General features: G+C 43.9%; 1 protein-coding gene across 3 annotated transcripts in view; it reads left to right on the top strand.

Annotated features, from left to right (window-relative positions):
- The first annotated feature begins 3513 nt into the window (after positions 1-3513).
- peli1b (pellino E3 ubiquitin protein ligase 1b) overlaps positions 3514-6936 on the top strand; it is a 50440-nt gene continuing 47017 nt past the window's right edge. For 2 of the 3 annotated variants that reach the window (XM_083988270.1, XM_083988271.1), the window contains exon 1: positions 3514-3953. The gene's annotated coding sequence lies outside the window, so the exon portion shown is untranslated. Of the gene's footprint in view, positions 3954-4215; positions 4264-6936 lie in introns of those variants that run through there. The other variant, XM_083988272.1, reaches the window with a different exon arrangement.

Genomic DNA, 6936 nt, shown 5'->3' with positions numbered 1-6936 from the left:
GGGAGATAATATGCACCAAACTTTTATATGTTACAATATCAATACATGTGTGCACCAAAGTTCACAGGGTATAAAAAGAGTTTGCTCTCAGGCAAAGAGAGAGAGCACAAGTCCAGACACACAGTGTACCTGCGGGCTGTAATCAGGCCACACAGGCACCGTGCACCATTTTTCAAAAAGTCCTGACGTTTCACACGGACGTGCAGCCCCATTGGCTCCTGGAGAGAGAAGCACTTGTCAAAACATCCATCAGGAGCTGCTGAAGTCGAACTGTTGCTGCAGCTCTTTTCACCCCCCGCTCGAATCAAAGGAAGGTGTGTCTGCTCTGCTGCTTCCCCCTTTGCTTGCCCTGGAAACGTCCAGGAGAGGTGTTGGTGCTGTAACTGTAGCAACGTAAACAGGAGGGTTCAAACACAGATTAAAATGTGTGCAAAGATTATGTAAGGCGTGTGTGCATGAATGTGTGTGTCAGTTCAGTTCAGTTCAGTTCAGACACACACACACACATGGTTTCTTATGTTTCTTAAGGGCAGAGTCTCTGCAGCCTCATGGTGAAAAACACTTGAGCCTGTGACGCCCACTACTCACTCACTCCCGGCGTTCAGCGCGGCAGCAGGCGTGCATTTTATTAGCAAACGTAAGTGGGTCTTTTACAGCGACTCGGCAGAATAAAAATAAGTCTGTCTCTATGTGCATGCATGAGTGTGTGTGTGTGTGTGTGTGTGTGTGTGTGTGTGTGTGTGTGTGTGTGTGTGTGTGTGATTACCGTGAGGATAGTTAAGTTGTGTTAAATCTGTTCTTGGCTTCACCTGGTTTTTCCACCCATTCTCACATTGAAGGAGTTGTCCCCCACTCAAACCAATTAATATATATATACACAGACACACACACACACACACACACACACACACACACACACACACACACACACACACACACACACACACACACACACACACACACACACACACACACACTCTCTCACACACACATGCACACACACACACACACAGCTGGAGTAGTGATGGTGTTTTGCTCCACATCTGGGACAGATTCACAGCTTCTTCTCAAATCCTGGGTATAGAGAAACAAAACGACGGCCAATTGTGTCGACAACTGTGAAACTTTTGTATAAAAAATTTCTTTTTTGAGGTTTGATTTCACCAGTTTTATTGATCCCATCACCAGGTACATCGCTCATATTCACTATTATACTGTACTTGATAATTGATCAGCTTTGAATTGCTGTTTGATTTAGTGGCTGTGTGAGCTTCTGAATTACCCTAATGTGGAGCAATACCGTGGAGAATGTGCACATGTTCCTGGAGATTTTCCACTGTTGGGAAAACATATAAACATAATTTATAGTGTCAATTACATGCAGTGGCTCTTAAAAAATGCAAATCACGAGCTATTTTATTAATTTTCAGGCAATGATGGAACATTTTTAGGGGCAATGTGGAAGTGTGAGAGCATAGAGAGGAATTATGTAACTGTTATCAAACCAGTAACGTGAATTTCATATGGTGTGCACTGTTACTACCAGACTGTACCAAGGGGCTGTATTGCTTAAATAAATAAAGGTTTTTTAACTTAATTAGACTAAGTTTTGTGTGTTCCACCTGTGCAGCGTATGGGCAGGACATGAAGCTCCAGTGGTGCATGATGGGATTTGTGTTGCAACGATCTCTCAAAGCTCTTTCAATAATATTTATATTTGGTGGAATATTATAATGACTCAGCCATATTTCTCCCATGAGTGTGATTCATTACATGTTTCTGACTTAGATATATTCTTATTATTAGTCTTTGTGTTCTCTGATGTATTGTTTGATATGAAACAACAGCTGGAAACAGGACAAAGTTACAGCAGCAACACTGAAAACACAAACTAATGAGTGCATGAAAGTTGCACACTCCTATATCATCTTTTGCATCAGGTAAAACTTGCAGCAGTTTCAAGTTTGAGCTGGTACATAAGCTGCAATACTCAAACTCAACTTTGAGCAACTTTATTAAAGTGGCTTCTAAAACTAATTGCAAAGAAGGAAGCAGCGTTCAATAGTTAAAGATGAGCTGATATAGTGGCAGAAACAACTGTACAAGTCGTCCCAGAAGCTCTCGTGGTATGCAAGCTGGCTAAGGTGTGTTTTGAATGAAGGCGAGCATGCAGGTGCACATGAGGGAGAGTGACTCACGTGTGTGTGTGTGTGTGGAGCCCGAATCTCACACGTTTGCACCAAAGTTCAACATGGAGGTCGATGAAGCGGTGGGCCCCCTGAAGGTCGAGCTGGTGTTGAAGGTGAGCTCATGCTGCCGTCCTACTGAGTGTCCCATCAGAAAACTTCACAGCAAAGACTCTGACCTTTTAAATGAGTAAAGATTTATTATGACACTTCAGGTTCAAGTTCAGTCTACACTTATTATTATTACACATGAACATTTAAATTGAAAGATAGCCCACTTTATCTGACATGTGAGAAAAACTAAAAAACAAGACAAAGAGATGCAAAATGACTGGGTTGAATAAAATCAAAATAAATACGGGCAAAAACTGCAACCTCATTTTGTAATGTCAAACAGGCATGACGTTAATGATGAATGTTAAAACAACAACAGGGCATGCAACCCAGGCAATTGCCTCTGGCCCCGAACTGGAAGGGAGCCCCTTGAGTCAGTATCAACATGATGTTACCTATGGCTGTAGTGCATAGTATGCCAAATTGAATCATCAATGGTTTGGGATTTTTGGATTAACTTTAGCTTTTACTCAAATTATGAGCCATTCTGCTGCTACCTGTTAGTATGTCTTTCATAAGATACAGATTTATACACCTGAGTTATCCTGGAGATACAGTGTCAAATTTGAGGAAAAAAAAATCAATCATTCTCTATTTGAAACCTTAAAACTTAGACAAAATAATTAATTTAACATTTTAGACTACCTCTCATTGGGGGTTGTTGCACATTGCTGAATGTGCAACAACAAAATAATACAAAAATGTACAAAAAGAAAAAGGGAGCAGGTGATGTAATGGCATCAAATGCATTGTCGTTTGACTCATTTTGTTGTAGGCCTATATGACAGTCAGTATCCCACTCAGTACTATCACTTTGAATATTAGGTGTAAATCGACCCCAGGCTGCACTTTTAGCTGAATTTGCGACCATTTCAGATTAAAAACCAAAGATTGTAGCAGGTGTGTAAATGGCCAATAATCAATATTATTTGGCAGTAATAATATAAGGCCCTAAAATAAGATTTTGCTTAGGGCCCCATGGAGACTTGGGCCGACCCAGGGTCACCCTGCTGCTCTCTGGGCGACCGTACAAGGAGCCCTCTCCTCTCCTCTGGCCGGCCGGCAGCGAGTTAAAAAACTACACGCCCCAGAATCCTTAGCGGCGACGTAAGCGAAGCGAGCGTCTCAACCTCAACGCGCGTGTGTGTGTGTGTGTAATGTGTGTGTGTTTCTTTCTCCGTGTCTCCTCCCACAGCCACAGTGAACGGACAGGACGGGTCGGCTCAGTGTTTACGCTGGGATGCTCACAACAAAGGACAGACTACAGCACACTCACACACACCGAGAGCCCTGTCATTAAAAAAAACCATACACACACAGTGATATTTTTCTCTCGCGCGGTGACCGTTGGTAACTCCTAACTGCAGGGAAGAGGAGGACACACAACACAGAGATCCCTTTTATTGGCGTCCATTTTTACCCTTTTTCTTTTATATTTTTATTGCTGAACCGGGGCAAGAAGACAAAAAAATCCCTCGTGTGTATGTGTGTTTTTAATGTGTGTGTGTGTATGAGCCCGGCGGATCGTTAGCTAGCCTGCTGCTAGCCTCAGCAAGTTGGGGGAAAGACGGGCAGAGCCACAGAGCCACAGAGCCGAGCCGAGCCACACCGAGCCGAGACAATAAAGAGGAGGACTTCATCAGTCATATCACTGTGAGTACATGTCTACAAACCAACCTGACTTCCTACTGTAACCCGTTAACAACACAAACAAACACACACAGTAACGAGACAAACCGGTGAAAACAGCTACTACTACAACAGCAGCAGCAACATCATCAACGGTTGGACACTAACGGTCGTCAGTTCGGCTGTTGCCCAGTGCCCCAGTGTTCTACATTCTACATTCTACATTCTATCTCTGTGATGATAAACGGTCGCGTGCGTTTTTGTCCGTTAAAAATCTAGAATGTGTTAATGACGTCAGCTCACCTCGGGTTTAAAGTGATTGAGCACTCGGCAGGTAAGTCACTAACCACTGAGGCTTCACTGCAGCAGCAGCAGCAGCAGCGGCGGCTGGCAGCACTATGCTTTGTCAAGTGTCCTGCAACACACTCACAATCACACACACTGCACGCACACACACTCATGCACCTGCTTTGTTTTATCTCAGTGCAAATCAACGGGCTCGGTGCAGATAAAGCTCATGGTGTGCAGAGCAGACAGTGTATCCGTGTGTGTGTGTGTGTGTGTAGGTTTTTTAGAGATGCAGATATTAGTTTACATCACTTCCAGTCTGCATGATGACCTGTCATAGTGGGGGGGTGGGAGTGGGAGTGATGGGGGTGGGGGGTTGAGAGAGAAAGGGAACATTGCCTGATAAGGAATTAACCAAATGCATGGACTCTTGCCATTACCAAAGCATGATTGCCAGTTAATGACCTCCCCTCCCCTCTCCTCTCCTCCCCTTCATCCCTCCCTTTCTTTCTTTCACTTTGTCCAATCTCTTTCTGTGTGAGCCTCTCTCTCACCCCCTCCCTTCTTCCCACCCTCCCACTTTCTGTCTTGTCAGACTTTACTGGTTGGTAAATGATGATGCGATAACTTTTTTTTGTTGTTGCTGATATGGATCTCGCTGACTTCCCTTCCCCGTTTTGGAAATGTCACGTAAAGACAGACGTGCATTAACTCCCCACCACCAGGATGCCCTGGGCCTTATTTCTATTGTCTGCGTGTCAGTGTGATGATTAATCTGGAGGTTTTTCTTTTGTTTTTGAGTTGTTGTTCAGTGCATTTCATCCTCTCAGCAGCGTTAACTCATTTACCAAGAGAGCTTAAGGTCTGCACACTTAAAACTGAAGGTTTTGCACCTGTGATTTGTAAAGCAGGTGAGTCAAATAAGACAGCACAACAACTTTTTTATCAGGTGCAACTGAGCTGAATCTGTTGGCGACAGCTACACATGAGCCTGTTGTGAGGAAGGATGACGAGCCTTTATTATATTTTTGCACGGGCTATTTAAGTCTGCATTCTCACAGTCCTATAAATGGCAATAACTTCTAGTGTGAAGTGCTTGGATCACAGCGTTTGCCGTGTAACAGGGGCAAGAGTGTAAGTGTTGCACATACTGCACACGCGTTTATGTTTGCCCATTTGCATTGGGTGTGTGTGTGTGTGTGTGTTGCCTCCGGGCCCTGAGTGCGCGTTTGCCTCCAACACGGTTTCAGTGGAGTCTCAATTTCAGGGAGGAAACCGGAGCCGATGGTGTCAGACAGGAGCGCTGAGAGAGCTCTGATGTCTTAATGGAGGCTCAGTGCTGCCCGTATCCTTAGTAACCCGTTCCGTGGGGACACAGATAGGCCTCCCAGCCTCGGCCCGGGCCGGATGCTGTATCACAAGTGCCCAGGAACAAAAAACAAAAAAAACAAAAAAGAAAACTCATAACCTCGCCATTTCATCAATTATTTGAAAAGTTTTTATTTCACTTAAATATTTTACATGGTCTTTTATAGGCGCAGCAAGATTTGTCCTCCAGTAGGACCATAAAACTCATTTCCACTATTATAACAACATTACAAATGTGCTTATCATCAGTCTAACAAATGTGGCTTTTTTGATATTCAGCAGCATCGTTATTGCATTTATATCCAGCATCACTAGGATTAAAACAAAACAAAACAAAAAAAAACTAAATCCCTGCTGCATTGGTTGCAATATACCAGGATATGTATCGTATATTAAGCATATTCTTCAGAAGCCTTTGAGAGCATTTGTGGCTTCTGAAGCCCACTGGTGACATAAAATACACAGCGGTTGATAAACAGTTCACTTCTTCCCACATTCCTTTGTTACAGAGCAACTGGAAAATGTTTAGAAAATTGGATTCGCTCGTTTATGAAAGTTTAACATAACAATTTGGTGGCAGAGGAAGAACAGACTTTAATAAACTGTTCTCTTTTTTTTCATCCGTGAGTGTGTTGGGCTCTTCCATCACCTCAGTCTAAATAATGTGTCCAAACTCTTCTCTTTTCCACGTTTCACAGATTTGCTAAACTCACTACCACCACTAGTGAAAATGGTTGACGGCAACTTTTTATAGGCCGGTGATACGGTGACATGTGAAAGTTGGCCTGCAGCGCTGCGTGGCTTTAAAACGAGTTGAGACAGAGATTGCTGAGGGTTAACGGGGTGAACTAATTGAGTAATTTTCTGTTTAGGCTGAGGTAAGTGTGAACTGTGTGGAAACCTGCTTTAATGGCGTTATTTGCTCAATGGAAATAGATGAAAGCTGTAACAATCGTGCCACGCAGCAGCAGGTCGTTTAACATGAGTGCATTTGAGAATCGAAGCCAAGTATGTACATGTTATTGGGAAAGTGTTTGCATTTTTTTGTATCTCCGTGTGCGGATGTGCCTGCAGACAGTTGTGCGTTGTGATCAGGCAGCCAGCGCCGATGGGATCTGGGGGTGTAATCATCATCGGCAACAGTGGAGCAGCAGCTTTCCCCCCGCTGTGTGTGAGGAGCTTGGCACCCGTCCTCCTCCCGGTCCGGCTTTACTCTCCGCTGGGCTGGTAAACAGGCAGAAGTTTGTGGAAGGAGATTACGTCTGTCATGGAAAGTGGGTCAGACAGTGGGCACGTTTTTATGGCCTTGTTTCTGTGAGGTAGGGAAGAAGAGGAGAGGAAGGGGAAGGAG

Source organism: Trachurus trachurus (genome assembly GCF_905171665.1).
Source record: "Trachurus trachurus genome assembly, chromosome: 15".
In the NCBI taxonomy this organism is placed as follows: domain Eukaryota; kingdom Metazoa; phylum Chordata; class Actinopteri; order Carangiformes; family Carangidae; genus Trachurus; species Trachurus trachurus.
This window is presented reverse-complemented; position numbering and strand designations above follow the sequence as displayed.